Source organism: Acomys minous, assembly GCF_964271855.1.
Source record: "Acomys minous genome assembly, chromosome: 6".
In the NCBI taxonomy this organism is placed as follows: Eukaryota; Metazoa; Chordata; class Mammalia; order Rodentia; family Muridae; genus Acomys; species Acomys minous.
Window position 1 is genome coordinate 79,965,452 of NC_140487.1, and position 20,668 is coordinate 79,986,119.

General features: G+C 45.9%; 2 long non-coding RNA genes across 2 annotated transcripts in view; one reads left to right on the forward strand and one right to left on the reverse strand.

Annotated features, from left to right (window-relative positions):
- LOC311599386 overlaps positions 1-7,563 on the reverse strand; it is a 15,617-nt gene extending 8,054 nt beyond the window's left edge. The window contains exon 1 of the long non-coding RNA XR_014779878.1: positions 4,875-7,563. This is a non-coding gene — a long non-coding RNA (uncharacterized lncRNA). The remainder of the gene's footprint in view (positions 1-4,874) is intronic.
- A 1,637-nt stretch (positions 7,564-9,200) lies between these two features.
- Positions 9,201-11,630, forward strand: LOC311599222. Its single transcript, XR_014779817.1, has 3 exons — positions 9,201-9,427; positions 9,768-9,941; positions 10,885-11,630. It is a non-coding gene; the product is annotated as an uncharacterized lncRNA (long non-coding RNA).
- The last annotated feature ends 9,038 nt before the right edge of the window (positions 11,631-20,668 follow it).

The window sequence follows — 20,668 nt, forward strand, 5'->3', positions numbered from 1 at the left end:
TCATCTTAACAAATAGGGGTGGGGTGGGGTTACCTGGAGAGATGACTAAGTAGTTAGGAGCACTGGTTGCTTTTCTAGAGGACCTGGGCTCATTCCCCAGCACACACAGGGTAGCTCACAATGGTCTGTAATTCCTGTTCCAGGGAATCTAATGCTCTTTTCTGGCATGGTACACAGATATGCATGCAGGCAAAACACCCATGCACATAAAATAAAAATAAAGGTTAAAAAACAAAATAAAACAAACCTTTTATAAGACTTGAGAAAAACAAACAGTAAAAATAAAGTTAACCAAAGAGTTTCTTACAAAGTTACTCATTACAAATAGAAAAAGGATTAATTGTAGTTGAGCGTAATCCCAGTACTAGGAGGTTATGGCAGGAAGAGTTGGAGTTTAAGGGGGGGGGCCTGGCCTACCTAACAAAACCACTCCTATCAAAAAATCTAACTTCAGAATGATCACCCACCAACAGGCATCCCTGAAAAATTCTCATGGTTTTCTGTTGGCCTCCAGTGTCCTATTTACTGCAGCACCGCACTTGAAATGTTGGGTCTTAGGTTTTGAAATTCCCCTAGTGAACAGGTAGAGCAGATAATACTAAAGATGTAATGCTGTAGCCAGGTGTGCTTGCCCGTGCCTTGGATCCCAGCACTCGGGAGGCCAAGGCAGGTGGATCCCTTTGAGTTCGAGGCCAGCCTGGTCTACAATGTCCAGGACAGCCAAGGCTACACAGAGAAAGAGAAACCCTGTCTGGAAAAACAAAACAAAACAGAAAAGACAAAACAAAACAAAACAAAAGATGTAATGTTGATCTCCAATTCTAGAGCCTTTGGCTAGACCACAAATATAATCACACACCATTTCTCAGCAGGCTCCACTGTTCTCACTTCTATCCCTACACCTATGAAATGAACACATTTCTTCTAGTAAGGCATGCCACAGTGACATGTCACTCATTAAGTGGGGACAACTGCACACCCTGGCACTGTGTATAGGTAGGAGCAGCGAACTGCTTCTGAAGTCACACGATGTTCTTTTCCTGTCCCTTCACAGCACTCATCAGTCATGCCCACAAGTTCAGCAAATATTGGCTCGTTTCTCTGGTTATCAACAAAACTGTATACTTGATTGCTTTCTTGCACCGTATTGGACAGCTTGTCATTTATAAAATAAGGATAGCACACTCAGGACGTAAAGGCAGGTTGATTTCTGAGTTTGATCCCAGCCTGGTTTATGTGTGAATTTCAGGCTAGCCAGGGATACATAACGAGACCCTGTCTCAAGAAACAAACTAATGCCTTCCCAGAGCCATTACTGAATTTCTTTAGACAGCCCCCCTCCCCACAACTGTAGGATAGTTTTGGGAGGATAAGTAGTAGCCAATCCTGTGAGTTCTAAAGTAGGGGCAGAAATAAGGTTAAAAGGAAAGACAAAGTAAATGAAGGTAACAGAAGGCTGGCAACATTATCAACATGTGTCACAAGTACTACCTTGTCACCTAGTGTTTTCTGATACAATTCTGTTACTCCCAGGAGACTTTCAAACAAGCAGCTGTTAGGCCATATGTTAGTTTCCCCAAATTTCCTAGGAGCTACTGCTAGCCCCTTTAGAACCTCTCAGAGCTCTGAGACAGATGTTGTTGGGTCCCCTAGTCTTTACATCCATCTCAGCAGTAGAAAGTAGATAGTTGATGAACCTCTTTGTAATTAACCCATGGCCATAAGATGGAATGCTGTGGACCAAAGCAATCAGAAAGAGGCATAGCATAGACCAGCTGCCAGGTCACAAAAGATCCATGAATATAGCTAAGGTGATAAAGTAAGAACCGCAAAAGTTACAAAGTTAACTTCTCTGTAGTCATATTTGAAAAAAATTAAAATTAGCTGGGCTTAGTGGGGCACACCTTCAGTCCAAGCACGTGGAAGGCAGAGGCAGGAGGATCTACATGAGTTATAAGCCAGCCTGATCTACAGAGCATGTTTCAGGGCATCCAGGGCTACACAGGGAAACCATGTCTTAAAAAACCAAAAGAGAGGCCAGCCTGGTCTACAAAACGAGTCTAGGACGGCCAAGACTACACAGAGAAACCCTGTCTTGAAAAACCAAGCCAAACAAAAACAAAACAAAAAACCAACACCAAGAGAATCCCCCACCCCAAGCAAAACAAATCTAATCTAAAACCAAGTAAGGGACATATTAATAACCTTTCTTTTCTATACTGTCTTCAAAAATCCACACTGTACTTACACCATATCTTGATTCCAGTGCTGAATTTTCAAGAGATATTTAATCTGTACTTACATCCCACGGTATATATTGTTTAAAAAGTAGAAACATATGCTAACGTTCCCACACATACTTAAGTTTCCAATACCTGAGTCAAGTATGGACTTTAAAAATTAAATAAGTTAAAAACTTCAGCTCATCAGCCTCTCTGTATTTTAGATGGTTGATGCCTAGGGTTGCTAGTCCTGTCAGGCACTTGGATTCCTTCAAACGAGTCAGAATAAAAGATGTTATCCCCCCTAACCAGCAAGTCTTGCTACAGTATATACCAAGTGCCCCAGTATTTTCTTTTTCTACAGTACTTTGCTAAGCAGCTGTTTTTGAAAAACCTGCTCAGTAAGGAGAAAGGCACATTTCAATTCAGGGGCATAATGCACACATTAAGATTAAAGATACCAGCTAAGTGCGGTGGCGCATGCCTTTAATCCCAGCACTCAGGAGGCAGAGACGGGTGCATCTCTGAGTTCCAAGGTAGGCTGGTCTACAGAGTAAGTTCCAGGACAGCCAGGGCTACACACACACACACACACACACACACACACACACACACACACACACACACACACAGTGAGAGAGAGAGAGAGAGAGAGAGACAGACAGACAGACAGACAGACAGAGACAGTTACACAGAGACAGTTAATTTCTAAGAAAAAGGAGAGAAACCTTGACACTGGGGCTTCTTTGTCTAAGACATTAGTCATCCTGTGAAAGTTACAATCATTGTTTACCCTAAGCCTCCCGCTTTACAGAGAACAGCTGCCACAAGTACCCCTCCCTAGCTTTTCTCTACTAGGCTGGTCTATAGAACGGGAGATCAGAATCCTCCAGTTCCTCTTTACACATACAGAAATGTGCTTCTGTTTACACACAAAACAATACACAAACGCCACACCAAATTATCATTGACTAGCCTCAGTGTGCCAGCCTACCGCAGGAAAAGCATTTACCAAGCCCACAGCGTCCTCTTTCCTTTCCCTCTGTCCAAGTTCGCATTTTGTTTCCCCAAGCAGCTGATTTAAAAGTTGATCCCGTGAAGGAGCTGGATTCCTAAGGTAGTTCTATTTTGAGCCTCCTTCCTGTTCCGAAGCTAAAGTTGGAAGGGCTTAGGTGGTGATGTCATGGAAGGGAGAGGTGGCATTTTCAAGAAGGGTCTTCTCTGGCAACTCTGAGGACACGTAGGTGACGCAGAAGGGTCTTCTCTGAGGACACTTAGGTGGTAAATGACTTTCCCTTTTCATCCTCGTTCTCTCACTCCCTCTAGAGTCTCAGTCACTAGCTAGGAAGAAAAGGAATTCTAATAGCAGGCAATCACACTAGCATATTTTATATGAGAAACATAATAAATGACAAGATAGAGGGGGAAAATTTCAGGAAAGGGGGGGGCGAGTACCTTTCACCACCCACTCCCTCCAAACATCTAGAAGGCCAGGAGCAAAAGGAGCTGCAGAAACAGCTGTTAGGAACAATTTAGGAATTACGTGTAGGAGGCTCAGAGAGGGGACTGCTACAGGGGTATTCGGAACCAGAACCCGAGGGGCTCCCCCCACCCCATCCCACCACCACCCGCGCCGATTCCTTCTCTTTCCCTCCCTCCTGGAAGAGACTTGGGGCTGGGTGTGCCTTCTGCTTGAGGCATTTGGCTTTGGAGAACGGCAAGGGGCCAGGGTGCGGCCCACAGGGAATAAAAGCTTTAGGCCTGGTTCTGGGCTAAGTTTAGCGGAAGAGTAGATGAGACTGGGGAAATGCAGGTCTCAGTGGAAGACCCGCTGTGGAATTTAAAACAAAACACACACAACAACAACAACAACAACACAAAACAAAGCCAAACTCACTGGGGGGCATGGGGTACCGCTCTTCCTCAACTTAAAACTGTTGGTGGTGGGGAACCGGGGTGAAGAAAGAGACAAATTCTAAGGTAAACTGTGAACTGCAACTTCTCCAGGGCTAGAGGGCTGACGTACCAAACGCTATCAGCAGGTGAAAAGAAGCGCCTTTTGCCAATTCTGGGGTGTGGAGATCTGGTCAAGCACTGGTGGACAAGACTCTGTCTGGCTTCCTAGCTCACCTCGCCTCCAAAGCGGGAAGAAGCATAGGTGTGGTCTTTCTCCAAGAAGGTGGCAGCTGGCTGCGCGGACCAAGGGAAAGGATTCCTCACCGGGAAGGCGGGGAGGAGCCGTGGGGTCAGCTGCGGCCAGGAGCCAGGGTCTCCGCCAAGTCCCCTCCCCCTCCTGCTTACCGACCTGGACTAGCATCGGTTACAGCAACACCCCCTCGCCTCCCCAATAGTACTGCTAATAATAATGCTAATAATAATAATAATAGCAGCCCTGCCCCTCTAGCCCACGTTTAAAACCAACAAGCAAACAAACAAAACCAGAGCTCTGAGCGGTGGAAATAAACAGGTGAGTCCAGGGAGAAGCAGGGGGAAAAGTGGGGATGGGGGGGCGTTCCCGAACGTGAGGGGAAACCGAGGCTCTCCCAACCTCTCTCCACTCTCCTCCCGGTCCCCTAGAGTCTGCGTGACAGGCTAGAAACCGCAAATCCCACAGTGACAGCCTTCCCGCAGCCCGCTCCCCAGCCTGCCTACCCTAGTCTCCCGTGTCCGGGCTTCAGGGACAGCGCGGGGCTCGCCTGCACCCCTGCCCACAGCTGCCGCCGCCGCGGGGACTCCGTTCTTCCTCTCTCCGCCTCCTCCTCGCAGACTCCTCCCGCCGGATCCGTCATGTAAACAACATCCCGGCTCTATTTCCAGCGGCCGCGGGACGGCGAGGGAACCGCGCCAGCGCCCAGCAACCGGGCGGGGGTGGGGAAAAGCGAGTGCGCCACAGCTCTGGGCCCGGCCCCGCGCCGCCGCGCCGCCGCCCCGCGCGGTCCGCCGCCTACCCGAGCTGGCTCCGTGCGTCCACGGGCGTCCGGCCGCAGCCTCCGCCCCCGCCGCCGTCTCGGGGATCCAGGGCACCCGGCCGGCCCGGGTGCGAGCGCCATGCGCGCGCCTACAGCCGCTCTCCGCGCCCCACGAGCCAGCCAGGGCGCGCCGCTAGCCCCGGGGTTGAGAGCGCAGCACCCTGAGCGCGCACACGGACGCCGCCCCCGCGGACGCGCGCGCCCCGCACCCACCTGCGCCCTCGGGGGTCCCGGGCCCCCCTTCCTTTGTTCTTCCCGCTATTTGCATGAGGATTATCTAATGACGCAGCAAGGCTCTCCACAACGTGACCGTCGCCATTTTTCTGTTTTTATTCTAGCTCTGCCATGTGATAGATTGGGGAGGGGGGTGGAAAAGGGAGAGAGACGAGATTGAAAAAAAAAAAAACTTCCGGGTCTTATGACCGGGAAGAGAGAAAAACAAAAGGGAGACCAGACACAACTCCCGGCAAAGGACGTGGTTCGTGTACGCGCGTGCGCGCCCGCCTCTGCGTACCCGGGAGCTGGAGGCTGGGACGATCGGAGCATCCTCCCGCCAGGGTCCATGGATGCGGGCCGTGTGCTCCACCATCCTTCTATTGGATACCCGGCTGCTCGCCCTCGACTGGTTCCAGAGGCCCTAGGTTCCTTTCAATAGAGAATCAAAAACCGCTGCATTCCTAAGTTGTAAAATAGTTTGCTCCAGTGCCGGTCCTTGCGACCACCGCGTGGCCAGTGGCCAGGGCAGGCAGAATCAGACCAGTTCAGAGGTTCTTTCTGCTCCCCTTTCCAAAAGAAGGACGCACAGTTTAGGTGTGGTTTGTGGCAGTACGGGCTTTGCTGTTTGGTTTGGTTTGGGCTTGGGGATTTTTTTTGGTGGGGGAGCGGGGGGTTTGTGCATCACGACTGAATTTATCGAGGTAGAAATTTTAAATAAATGGCTGTTGAGGTCCAGGGAGGGTTGAGAAGACACTTGCAGAGGAGCACTGGGAGGATTCGTGTTCTACCGTGTTAATTTACATTCAAAGGACGTGATAGGTGTCCCGAGTTCACGGTTCAGGTCTCTCAGTGACAGTTTGGTGCTCAGGTTACAAGTGTGTTTTCCTTCAGGAACTTTCGCTTTTGTTTCTCTTTTGAGTGCCTCTCTTAGGATTGAAAGCAGAAGTGGACGATGGCGTTGACTAGGATGCACCTTACAGGTGACGAGCACAGCCTAGCTCTTCACCAAATACCGTATTAGACCCCAGTTTGGATCGAGGCTTACTTGACGTCTTAAGGGGAGCATAATGTACGTGCAGCTGTAGTTGAGCTTTTGTAACGTTCATGTGCCTAAAACTTAGAGATGGAGACCTCTCAGAAGTGCTAACCCTCAGTACTGTGACCTCTTTCTGACCTCCTTTCTTGAGTTTTGACTCAGATCTCTGTGTGTGAAGTTCTCTTCCCCTGTTCCTGGGTAGCGTGCCTTGTCGTTGAACATGGCAACATGTTGGCTGTGAAGTGTTTGCTGTGTCCACAGAGTTGAAAGCTCTCCTTGTGCCACTGTGTCCTTGTAATATGTATTTCATGGTGCCTTTCAACATCGGTATTCAGGACAACGACTGCATTTTCTGCTACTGGGGACAAGCTTTGAGGACCACAAGTGTCTACAGTCATCACTATTTTCTTGCCATGAAAGCCAAGGGAGGCTTGAAGCCGACTTCTCCCACAATCGCATCCTTGCTCGTTTCCGGAAGGACTTGGGAGACTTTTCATGGATCTCACACCCTTTGCCTACCGTTCTTGGCAGGCTCCTTCAGTTACACATCCAAGCAAAACATACTTTGTTCTCTCAGCTTTTTAACTAACTGCTTTCCGCCATCTTAGGTTTTACTATATTTGGCTCCCCTTCTCTGAATTCTTTCAGATTCAAATAGATACATTAGTTACACTAACTCTTGCTGTTTTGCTTTCATATACCATACTACAAATGCTTGATGAAGTTTGAGCTGCGATTTAATCTTGTTGTGCCTGGAGTCAAATCATAGGCTCCATGTTTTCCTTGGAAAGTGGGAACTGAACGCAGGGCCTCGTGAATGCTAGGGACACCTGCCCCTGATGTGGACCCTGACTCCTAGATCCTCTAGATCTGGGGTCCTGTGAATTAGCTCCCAATGCTGGTGGTGAACAGACCAAAGGGGGATGTTGAAAAGATGGATGTTAACACTAAGAATGTAACATTTATAAAATTCCTGATTGTGTCATGGTTATTCTTGCTATAGGTGGTTTATTGCATATATGTGGAATAATATAAATGTGTATGTAAAAAATAAAAATAAATAAATATTTTTTAAAAGATGGATGTTCATAGTTACAGCTTCGAACGATTGGGAAATAAATGCTTCATCCAGTTCTCTGTACAGCTCCAAGGAGGGTTTTGCATTGTTAAGGTCAAGATCATATGTATCTGCGCCTGAAAGATGCCGTTGCATAGCTGAGTATATCCATGTCTGTGAATAGGACAGATAATAGCTAAAGGCCCCATGTGCAACTCCAGATAACAACAGGAATAGTCATAACTTAGCTATAATACCAACAGCTCTCATTGAGGTGGGAAGAAGCCTCGCTATATAACTAAATCATCTGTTCCTTTATAAAGCGGAAGAGGGGGGAAAATGAATGAGGACTCCAAGAATGTAATTATAGGAAACGCATCCGTGTCTCTTGCCATCAATACATGAGCACTCGCGCATCCTCTTGAAGGTCAAACATTGGTCCTCAAGATTACTACACAGCCACTGGCTAAATTAAACACTTAAATACAGGAATTTATTTGGGTCTGCGGTTCTGGAGGGACAAGAGTCCATCACGGTGGGAGACATAGCAATAAGCAGACATGGCAGCAGATGCAGCTCACATCATCAGCAAGAATCGAGCAGAGAGAGCAAACTGGGTATAGCTGGGGGCTTCTTATCTCAAAGCCTGCCTCCCGTGACAGACTCTCTCCAGCCAGGCTGCACTACCTCAACCTCCGCAAGCAGGGCCACCACCGGGGGTTTGGGGGGCAGGTGGTCAGAGGTCTGAGGCCATGAGGACATTTCTCCATCAGAGCACCCTAAGCTGGTGCTGAGTTCAGCTCTGATAATCTGTTAACTGTGTATGCTAATGGCTCATCGGCTGTGGTTTTCACTTCTTTACCCTAGCCTAAACGAGAAATGATTTTTAGGATTGAAGTTTAATAAAGATACTTAGAAAGCACCAACCATGGTGTTTAGATCTTGATCCTGGATGCTCCAGGAGTGCTTCGTGCTAGAATCCCAGCCCCTGGGAAGCAGAGGCCAGAGGAGCTCAAGTTCCAGGCTACTCAGGGCAATATTGCAGCAGAAAGTCTGCGTCTCAAGTAAACAGGAAGAAAATCCAACACCGTTACTATTAGTGAAAAGTTCCGTGACATAAAACAATCCAGAATAGGTTCTGCCCTCAAGACATTCATACTGTAACCTTGGAAAGACGTGTACAAGTGACTAGACAAAGAGATGGGCTAGAAAAAAAGCCCCCAAACACCGCTTCTTGCTTTGTGGCGATCTACCTAAGATACAGTTAGGATTTAGACTTGTTATTATCCATGCACTAACAAAGCTTTAGAAAAGTGTGCAAAGCGTTTCCCTCTCTGAAAAGTGAAAAGTTGCCTTTCCATACCAGTGAAGAGAATTGCTTTTGAAACTCAATCTAATTGGTGTGATTCTGTGGTTTTAAAGGTTTTTCTCCGCAGGTTGCCTTCACCCTGTGAAAAGTATGCCAGTTGTACCTTTGAAGTCCTGTTGGAGAAATATAGTTAATAGGCAGCACTTCTGGTTGTTAATTAATTAAAACACTTTAATCAAGAACCGTTTTCTAAGGAACTTGTCCCCAGCCCCGAGTCAAGTGCTAAGAAGCAAACATAGTGAAGATAAGGACTTTGCTCTGAAAGAACTCATAAGTCAGTAGTACTTTATTAAACAAATATTTACTCATTGTTCACCATGGGGAAGTCAGCAATGGACAAGACACTGGGCTTTGTCTACTGGGAAATCAGGCAAGTTAATAATGCACATATTGGTTCAGCTTCCCCAAGAAGTATGTGATTGGCTGGTGGCGGCCCACAGCTGTAATTCCAGCATTTGGGAGGCAGAAGCGAGAGACCCGGGAGTTGAAGGTTAGTCTCAAGTACAAAATGAGCTTGAGACCAGCGTGGGTAACTTGAGATCCTGTCTGAGGAAATGAGTAAGTGTAAAAATGAAGAGTTTGTGACTGCACAGAGTCTGAGCAAGAAAAACTATGCATACCTGTCTTTATGTTTCTTCCTCTTCGTCTTAAAGTGTTTGTTTCTCAAGACAGAAATTATCCTTAAAAAGGTAGTTTAATCTCTATAATCTAAGTGAATTTGGGAGTCTCGCTTATGTAAGGCAGTGTGCTAGGCTTTTGCTGTTGGGACTTTGCTTTTCTGTTTGTCAACTTGACACAGACTCTGATCAGCTGAGAAGAGGGAACCTCAGTTGAAAATAATCCCCCATCAGATTGGTCTTTAGGCAAACCAGTAAGGCATTTTTCTACGTTAATACAGGTGTTGATGTGGGAGGGTCAAGACCACTGTGAGCGGTGCCATACCTGGGAAAGTGGCCCTGGTGGTATAAGAAAGCAAACTGAGCAGACACTGAGGAGCAAGGCAGAAAGCAGCACTCCGCCCTGGCCACTGCTATAGGTCCTGCTTTGGCCTCCCTTCATGATAGGCAAGTTGGTAAGACAAAATATACCTGTAAGGGAAGTCTTAGTTTCTTTGTAAACTCAGGTATGTTATGTAGATATGTTTTTGTTTTAATCCCAAGTTGGGATTTTAGTCTAGGGTTTTAGTTTGTCCACAGCTGATAATTGTCTCTGGCGAGGCGTGGTCTTTGCCAGCCTGCCTCCTGTGGCAGAGAGGGGGGGTGTGGTCTAGGACACTGAGGATGCTAAATAGGAGAGAGAGCGTGGAGAGAGAAAGTGTGGTGTGCAGTGGTGGCATGTACGTGGCTTGCAGAAGTTTGGAGAGACCAGAGAGCAGCGTGGCAGATGGAGAGAAACGTTTCAACACCGTGGCTGGGAGGAGACTGCTTGCTGCTTTGCTGAAGGACACTGGTGTCACCTCCAAAGAACCCACTTGACCCTAAGCAGCCAGGAGAAGTAAAGGGGTCTGCACCCCCACTCCCCACTAACATTCTTTCTTAATCTCAGGGTTAAGGGATTGGTGGAAGGGAGGTAGAGGTGTCAATACCCCCAAATAAAATAGAATTTAACAAACAAATGTCAACATATCGCCTTTTCCCTCTCCAAGTTGCTTTTGGGCATGGTGTTTATCACAGCAATAGAAAACAAACTAAACTTGGCAGAGTTATAAATTATGCAAGGTATTTTCATAACCCAAGGCTGGGCTGTTGAAAATACTGTTCTGGTCACTCAGTTCCTGTCCTCTGAACTCTGATTCTTCCCGAGCCTACTAAAAAGATGTTCAAAAAAAGGCAACTTGGGATGGTAACCATCAATAGCTCCAGTCCTAGGGTGAGCATGGAGCTCAGACACACGTGCAGGCAAAACTCTCCTACACAAAATTACAAGTAATAACATTAATAGCAATAATAATAATAATAGTAATTTAAAAAAAGAAATCATTGTTTTATTTTTTCCTTCATTAAAACATGCACAAGACACCACTGAAATCTGCGATGGATGCTATTCCTCCTCTTTTCTGCTTCGATGGACAAGAAGCTCGAATGGAATCTCTTCTGGGAAGGTGGTTTGGAAAACGTATGGCTCTAGTGTGGCAATTTAGTTTACAGGCAAACCCCAAGCTCTTCCTGGCATTGGTGATGACAGCTCCTCCCTACAGGGCCTGACATTCCCCTTGGCTTCTTCAAATGCCAAGGAACAACGCAGATGGAAGTTTCCAAATGTCCTCTGATCTCTCTCCATCTCTCTCTTTCCCCCTCCCTCCCTTCTCATTCCACGCCTTTGTGCTGGGGATCAAGCCCAGCACTTTCAGCATGATAGAGATGGCTCTACTTCTGAGCCACACCCCAGCCTGTCCTCTGTGACCAGTGCATTCCCCAGCCCTGGTCACTATAATATCAGTGCACAAGTGGCTTTAATTGTTTAATATTTCACAACTGAAACCAAAGTCTCGCAAACTGTGTCTTATCCTGAGTGCATACAATACACTTTGATATTTTCTGGGTTTTTTTTCTTTTTTGTTGATGATATTTTCTATTTTTAAAAAGTTTTATTGGGGCTGGAGAGATGGCTCAGTGGTTAAGAGCGCCGCCTGCTCTTCCAGAGTTCCTGAGTTCAATCCCAGCAACCATATGGTGGCTCACAACCATCTATAATGTGATCTGATGCCCTCTTCTTCAGATAAAGCACTCATATGCAATAAATAAAACAAATAAATCTTTAAAAAAAAGTTTTATTGTTACATATTAACTATGTATGATGGGTCTCATTTGACATTTTCAATTATTTGTATATAATATATTTTGATTATACTCACCATTTTAAAGTTTTTTTAGAGAGAGAGAGAGAGAGAGAGAGAGAGAGAGAGAGAGAGAGAGAGAGAGAGTGTGTGTGTGTGTGTGTGTGTGTGTGTGTGTGTGAGTGCAAGTGTCATGGGGGTCAGATGTATCAGATCCTCTGGATCTGAAGTTACAGGCTGCAGCAGCCAGATGTGGGAACTAGAATAGGGTGGTCTGCCAGAGTAGTGCCTGCTTTAAGGCCATTGAGTCATCTCTCCAGTCTGCACTTAACCGCTTTTGTTTGTGATGTACCTGAGGATGACTTTGAACTTGTGCTCTTCACACTTTATGGGACTGTAGACATGATCCACCAGGTTTGACTGATATTTTCTTATTAATTCCACTTTTTAAAAGATTACACTGTAGCTGTGCAGGGTGGCCCATGCCTGTAATCTCAGCCCTCAGAGAGGCAGAGGTAGGCCGATCTCTGTGAGTCTGAAGTCAGTCTGGTCTACAAAGCAAGTCCAGGACAGCCAGGGCTACACAGAGAAACCCTGTCTCAAAAAAACAAAAACAACAAAACAAACAAACAACCAAAAAGTTACAATATGGGAGATGTTCTTGGGATGTAGGACAATGCTTTGTTAACCTAGACCCTCTGGCCCAGTTTATGTGTTTATTCCAACTTCACTTGGGGAGGCAGCTGGATTAGGGCACCGTAGGTAGACAGAAGAGATGGGTCCAAGTGGCTTGTGACTTGCAGTGAGAGCTCTGCTCTGGCACTCGCTCTGAACCCAGAGGGACCCTGTAGTCCCATTGGATGGGGAGTCAGTCATGGGTCCTGCTTGCTGCCGCACTGGTGGCCTATCCGTGTGGTCTCCATTTCCTCTTTTCTGCTGCCCGCTGTTCTCCTGGCTTCCTGCTCATGGCCACCTATCTATCTGATCCTCAAATAATCGCGTTATGAATATTTGACAAATGAAGGTGGTGTAGGTACTGGGTTATTGGCAAACTGGATGTTCTTCCCACATGGGCTGTGGCATGGAGATTTTGAATGGCACTGTAGCTGCTCTTACTGTGGTGTGCCACCACCAGTAAAGTCACACTGGAGCCATTATTGGTATCAAAAATCGTGGTTGTTTTCTAATAACAGAAATGAACATCGATGCCTACTCAAAGGACTACAAAAGCATCACGTGGTTCAGAGCCATCTCATTTTCATGATGGAAGACCCAGAAGAGCACCGTTCTAGAGTCTTAAGTGTTGGAAATATTAGGGTTTTAAGTTTCAAGAGCTCTCTTAAATGTACAAGATGCTCAGCCCATCTGTTTACTTCTGTGTGTTATGTTTGTTTGTCAACTTGACACAAAATAGAGTTATCCAAGAAGAAGAGACTGCCTCCATAAGACTGGCCTGTAGGCAACCTTGTGGGGCTTTGTTTTTGTTTTGTTTTGTTTGTTTGTTTGTTAGGTTGGTTGGTTTTTGGTTTTTCTAGACAGGGTTTCTCTGTGTAACCTTGGCTGTTCTGAACTTGCTTTGTAGACCAGGCTGGCCTCAAACTCACAGAGACCTGCCTGGCTCTGCTTCCAGGAATGCTGGGATTATAGGCGTGTACCACTGTTTCAGGCTGGGGCATTTTCCTAGATTAATGATTGGTGTGGGAGGGCCAAATCCACTGTGGATGGTGCCATTTCTGGGTAGGTCATCCTAGGCTATATAAGAAGGTAAACTGAGCAAGCCCACAGAAGCAAGCCAGGAAGCAGCATTCCTCCATGGCCTCTGCACCAACTCTTGTTTCTGGCTTCCCTCAATGGACCATGGCTGAGGACATGTATGCTAAATAAACTCTTTCCTCCCCAAGTTGTTTTTGGTGGTGGTCCTTAGCAATAGGAAGCAGACTAAGACGTACGTGTAGTTTTTTGAGGTTTTGTTGATTTCAGACATAATAAGTGTAGTTCCATGGTCACAGAGAAACTCTCAGGCAACTGAGGTGGGGAGCGACAGAAGATATCCAGTGTCCTTCTCTGGCCTCCACATGTGCACACATGGGTGTTCATACATGTGCACAGACATGCATATAACACATGCATAAATTGGTCAACTGGCCAAAATAATGTCATAATACACTAACAGGTTGTGGCTTGTGCTTTCCTAAACAGTGATCTATACTTCCAGTGAGATTTCCTCTATTTACTACTGAATGGGGGCAGTTGTCAAACATTTACCTCATCTGCACGTTGCCTGTGGATGGAGCTACTGTCACTTCCCTGAGTCTCTGTGGCCCCCATGGAAGTCAGCAAGAGCTATGTATGGGCAGGCTTTTTCAAGGCTACCTGAGGTCAGTTTATGTAATTCCAGGCTAGGCTGTTTATAAAACAGAATAGCTACAAAATTACTGAAAACAGGGCTGGGGAGATGGCTGACATTTGCCTCAAAACCAGGAAGACCTGAGTTCGCATCCCCAGCACCCAAGTAGAACTCCAAACACAACTATGAATGTGAGTCTTTGCCTTTAGGGGTGGATGGTGTGTGTGTGTGTGTGTGTGTGTGTGTGTGTGTGTGTGTGTGTGTGTGTGAGCTCCAGGTTCAGGGACAAACATTGTCTCAAAAGATAATGTGGAGCATTCTAAAGGAAGATACCCAGTGTCGACCTCTGGCCTCCACAGGCACACACACACTTATATACATGTGCACACACCCAAATGAATATTACTATTTAGCATACACCCACAAATAAGTAAATATAAGTAAAATTTTATAAATACATTTAAATTAGCACAAGCAGGCAATGACCATCATCTTAAAATGCGTGAGTTTTGTTTGGCAGTGTCTCTTCCTCCAACTCTTTAAATGCTTCCTAGGTGAAGTTCTTTGTTAACTTTTTGTTAACTTCAGAGCCAAGAATGCATAAAATGAAAGAACCTTGTATGCCCCATTGGCCTTTTACCTAATGGATGAGCAGGTTTGTCTGGTACTCACTCAGACAGCCTGCTGAAATAATCTGGGCGATGGAAATGGAAAACGATGAAAATGTGTAGGTGGAGGGATGGAAGAAACTCGCTCACTGTTAGAATACCGGTGCACTTGCTAGCCTTCAGGAGTGCTCTGACACTTCTTCCCTAATGCTAAGTTGTTTCATTACTTTTTCTTGACAGGAAGGTTTTACTTTATTGGTAGCAGGTGGTTAAAAGACAGTATCAGCCAATGGTGTCACACAAGATAAACTGAAAGAAAAAATATTTTTTGAGACAGAGTCTCTTTGCATCACCCAAGCTGATTTTTTGTTTTTTTGTTTGGTTTGGTTTTTGGTTTTTGGTTTGAGACAGGGTTTCCGTGTGTAGCCTTGACTGTCCTAGACTCACTTTGTAGACCAGGCTGGTGTCAAACTCACAGCGATCCACCTGCCTCTGCCTCCCGAATGCTGGCTCCCACCAAGCTGATTTTATTCAAGCTCCCAGGTCAAGTGAGAAAGGAACTCCAGAAAGAACAAAAGAGACATGAGAAGAGGTAGCTCAGACACTGGATTGACTGGACCGGTTACAGGAAAATAAGATGGTCCTGGATGAGGGGAGGAGAGCCAGAGATGTCTCTTGTTTGTTTTTAAATGGTTGGAACAACAGCATTGTCATTACACTGAGGGAAATGATCTGATAGAGGAAACCTTGGTGTGTGTGTGTGAGAGAGAGAGATTGGGGGGGGGGGTGTGTGGTCAGGACTTGCTGGTTTGGGGTTTTGAGTTTTTATGGAGGATAAAATCTGGTTTTTTGGTTCTGGGGCAGGACAGAAGTGGGCGAACATGTATGGATTGACATGGCAAAACCGAGTCAAAATTATCTGTTTGTCTGTACAAGGTCTGCTCTGTGGCCCAGGTGGAGTCCTTCTACCTCCAGCTCTGGAGCACTGGGACTACAGGCTCACAGCAGCAAACCAGAGTACAGGCTCACAGCAGCCAACCAGCATACAGGCCGGGAGCAGCAAACCAGCATACAGGCCGGGAGCAGCAAACCAGCATACAGGCTGGGAGCAGCAAACCAGCATACAGGCTGGGAGCAGCAAACCAGCATACAGGCTGGGAGCAGCAAAACAGCATACAGGCTGGGAGCAGCAAAACAGCATACAGGCTGGGAACAGCATTACAGCATACAGGCTGGGAACAGCATTACAGCATACAGGCTGGGAACAGCATTACAGCATACAGGCTGGAGGCAGCAAACCAGCATACAGGCTGGGAACAGCAAAACAGCATACAGGCTCACAGCAGCAAACCAGCATACAGGCTGGGAGCAGCAAACCAGCAGAAGTTCTTTTCTTAGTTTTTGTTTGTCTTTCTTTCTCTCTTTCTTTCTTTCTTTCTTCTTTTCTTTTCTTTTTGTTGTTTTTTCTTGTTTTTGTTTTGTTTTGTTCTGTTTTTGAGACAGGGTCTCTCTGTGTTGCTATGGCTGTCCTGGAACTGGTTCTGTAAACCAGGCTGGCCTTGAACTCACAGAGATCTGCCTGCCTGCTGCTGGGATTAAAGGCACGCACCACCACCGCCCAGCTAGTTTTTGTTTTTCAATGAGGAAAGTCAGCGTAGTCATCAGCCAAGGAGTGGATAGGGAAAAGAAAAATGAAACTCCTTGTACTTGTAAGAAAGTGAAGAGACTTGAGAAACACAGAACATTAGCCTGGAAACAATGCAGATGTGACACAGTTAAAGTGAGCCCAGCCCACCCCTCCCTTCCTCCCTTTCTCTGTCTCTCTGTCTCTGTCTCTGTCTGTCTCTGTCTCTGTCTGTCTCTGTCTCTGTCTCTGTCTGTCTCTGTCTCTGTCTCTGTCTCTGTCTCTCTCTGTGTGTCTCTGTCTCTGTCTCTGTCTCTGTCTCTGTCTCTGTCTCTCTCTCTCTCTCTCTCTCTCTCTCTCTCTCTCTCTCTCTCTCTCTCTCTCTCTCTCGTCTGTGGCACATGTGCTTGCTTGTATGTGTTTGCCAGCTATCACCAGCTGCAAAAGGTGTAAGGGTAGTAAACCGGAGAGCTGGATTTAACTGGGCTTATAATTTGTCAATAAGCTCAGACACAATTAAAATGGTTGAGGGAATTTTATTGTTCCTGAAAATTTAAGTGTTGCAAAGAGGGAATGCATGGAGGAGGATTTCAAGAGCGCAGGACCGGTAAAAAAAAAAAGTCTAAATGCTCCTCTCGCTGGTCTTTGCATGACTAGCTCCATCTTGTGGTTTAGTCATTCATTGCTATCACTTTTTGTTTTGTTTTGAGACAAGGTTTCTTCTCTATGTAGCTCTGGGAAGAGAGGGAGAGGGAGAGAGAGAGGGAGGGAGGGAGAGAAAGAGAGAGACTTCTTTTTCTCCTTTTTCTTTTTTTCTTTTTTTGTTTTTTCAAAACAGGGTTTCTCTGTGTAGCCCTCACTGTCCTGGAGTTGCTTTGTAGACCAGGCTGCCTTGAACTCACAGCGATCCACCTGCCTCTGCCTCTGCCTCTGGAGTGCTGGAATTAAAGGTGTGCACCACCATGCCGGGCTGAGGGTTTTCACTCTTTTAACTCTACAGAGAATTTCTTTTCTTAGTACTTTGTCTTATCTATCATCTATTATGATCTGTCTGTCTGTCTGTCTATCTGTATGTCCATTCATACACCACACATTTCTCCATTCATCAGTCCATCCACCTTTACATCCATTCATCCATCTGTCCATCCACTCAATCATTTATCCATCCATCTGTGGATGGCTTCATACTACAAGAACAGAAGCTCCAGGGCTGGAGGATGGCTCAGTGGTTAGAGCTCTGGCCTCTCTTCCAGAGGATCCTGGTTCAATTCCCAGAGCCCACATGGCAGCTCACAACCATCTGTAACTCCGGCTTCAGGAGATCTTCTACCCTCATGCAGACTTACATGCAGGCAAAACATAAATGCATATAAAAATAAATAAATCTTAAAAAAAAAAAAAAAAGAAGTTTCGAACGACAAGGACTTAGGAGTGTTCACGGTTGTGTAACTACCACATCTACCATAGTAAAGATCACGGGATGTTTGATAAGAGGGTGATGAATGTCATGGGAATGTAGCTCAATGGGTGGGGACGCTGCCTAGCACACACGATCAGCCTCTAAGTACCATTTCAGCACTTCATAAACTGAGTGTGGTGGTACAGGCCTGTAATCCCAGCACGTAGGAGGAGGAGGCAGCCACGTAGGAAGTTCAAGGTCATCCTTAAGTAATACCTGGTGAGTCTGAGGCCAACCTGGATTATATGAGGTGAAAGGAAATGAGGGGGATACGTAGGGAGTGAGAGAGCTGGGGAACATGGGGGGAGAAGAGAAAAAGGAGGAAGAGGAGAGAAAGAGACTGCTGCATGCCTACGCCACACATTTAAGACCTTCACCATTTTATACATGGTTTTTCTAAATGGGCTCCTGTTCACTGCTTTTCTCCATTAACCTCCACCTAGAGAAATAAGATCTTGGCAGGTTAGAGCTGCTCGCCAGTGCACCCACTCTGGGTCTCCCCCTGGGCTTCCCCAGAGTGTGAGAGTGGGCCTGAAGGAGAAGCAGGTCCTTAGAGGTGTGAGCCAGGCAGGTACTCCGCAGACACAGTGGCTGTCAGTTTTGTTTTTAGACATCTTGGTTGGGCATGGGGGGAGGGGAGCTTTCACATGCTAAGCATACTCTCTACCCGAGTCACACTCCCGGTAACAATCTTCCCATGTTAACTGTAGCTTTGAGTTTCAGTAACTATCTGAACATACAGCCATCACCGCAATTCAGCTTGTGAACATTTTCATCTGCAGAACGAGTCCCTCTTGCTTTTCTGTTTCCATCTCTGCTCTCACCTAAACTCTGGGGAACCCTGAGCTGACTGTTAGCCCTGCCTACCAGAACTGTTCTAGAAGTGGATTCATAAAGTATATAGTCTTTTGTGTCTCCTTCTTTCCATTTTAGTGTGTGTGTGTGTGTGTGTGTGTGTGTGTGTGTGTGTGTGTGTGTGTGTGCTTGCCATGATGTGCACTGATGGACAGAGGACAACTCAGGGTCAACTCTGTCCTTCCGCCATGTGGCTCCCAGGGTTGAGCTTAGGTTGCAGGCTTTGTGACACGTGCCCTCTACCTGCCGCACCATCTCACGGGCTCTGGTTTTTTTCCATCCCTTATGAGGCTGCTTTGTGGTGAGTGCCTAGTCAGTGCTAGGTGACATCTTATCATCCTGACAGCTGGGTTGCAGTGAGTAATACTGCTGTAAGTGTTTCAATGCAAGCCTTTATGTGGACGTACAGTTTGTTTTTTTTCATCTCAGCAAAGTTTCTACAAGTTGAATTGCTAAAAGCAGTGATAAATAAATACATGGTTAAGTTCTTTTAAAGTGCCAGACAAATTGAGCATAGTGGTTTGCTCACTTGGAGTCACACCTACTCAGAAGGTGGGGGTTTTATATATTAATTTAGATCTTACAATGTCATTAAGCATACTTATTAGTTCTAACACATTTACTTTTGGTAGTTTGGAGTTTTGTGTCTGAGTTGGGGAGGGGGGAGAGTATTGGGATTGAACCTAGTACCTTGTGCATGATAATCAAATGTTCCACCACTTAGCAACACCCAGCCCTTTTTTCATATTTACAATTTCCTTCATACAACATTATGTTGCCTAAAAAATATATTAGCTTCTCTTCTAAGGATTGACTCATTTTTATTTTATATGTATAAATATTTTTGCCTGCGTGTATATGTCTATGTGCCTGACACCCACAGAGGTCGGAAGGGATATTGAAATCCTGGAACTGCAGTTACAGACAGTTATGCACAGACACGTAGGTGCTGGAAACATAGCCAATTCCTCTGGAAGAGCATTGTGTGCCCTTAGCCACCGAGCCTTCTCCCCAGCCCCACATCAGCATTACATTTGTATTACATTTTATTTATTTTGTATATTACTTATTACTATTATTATTTATTGTCTATGTTATTATATGTGTCTTTGCATTCAGTCACACACAGACCACAGCTTGTATGTGGGCCTGAGAAGCCAACTTCTAGGGCTCAGTGCCCTGCTGCCACTGTGCTGCTCCAGAGCCTTGAGGTCAGGTCCTCAGGCTTGCCATTGCTGAGCCAGCTCCTCAGCCGGACCTTAGCTACTTTTTTTTTAAAGATTTATTTTATGTATGAGTGTTTTGCTTGCATGTATGTCTGTGTACTGCATGCCCTCAGAGGTCAGAAGACAGTGTTAAAACTAAAGTTACAGATAGTTATGAGGAGTTGTGTGGGTAACTTGGCCTTGAATAGTGGCCCTGGGCAAGAACAAGTGCTTTTTTTTTTTTTTTAAGTTTTTTGAGACAGGGTTTCTCATATAGCCTTGGCTGTCCTGGAACTCTCTGTATAGACTAGGCTGGCCTCTAACTCAGAGATCCGCCTGCCTCTGCCTCCCAGTGCTGGCATTAAACGTGTACACTACCACTGCGTGGCTAAGAACAAGTTATCTTAACCATGGTGCCATCTCTCTTCACAGTAGTATTTAAATGCATAGCTCACTCCCTGTCAGTCAACATCTCTGTAGCACTCACTGTCGTCACCCCAAATGTCTGGTACTTCTCTGGGTAGATTAGGATGCCCTTCAAAGATTAGAATGCTCCACCAACATCTCCAGCTATGGCAGTCCGCAATGCTTTAGTCCAAAGATGAACATGTCACAGGATAGTGTACTTTTGCATGTTGAAATACCATTTTAGGGGCTAGAGAGATGGCACACAGGTTAAGAGCACTGACTGCACTTCCTGAGGTCCTGAGTTCAATTCCCAGCAACCACATGGTGGCTCATTACAATCTATAATGTGATTTGCTGCCCTCTCCTAGCAGGCAGGCCTGCATGTAGGTAGAGCACTGTATCAATCATAAATAGATAAATAAATCTTTTAAAAAAGAAAGAAAGAAAGAAAGAAAGACCGTTTTAGTTGGGGCCTTTTCTAATACCACCTTAACTCTCAAATAAATGACACAGAGAC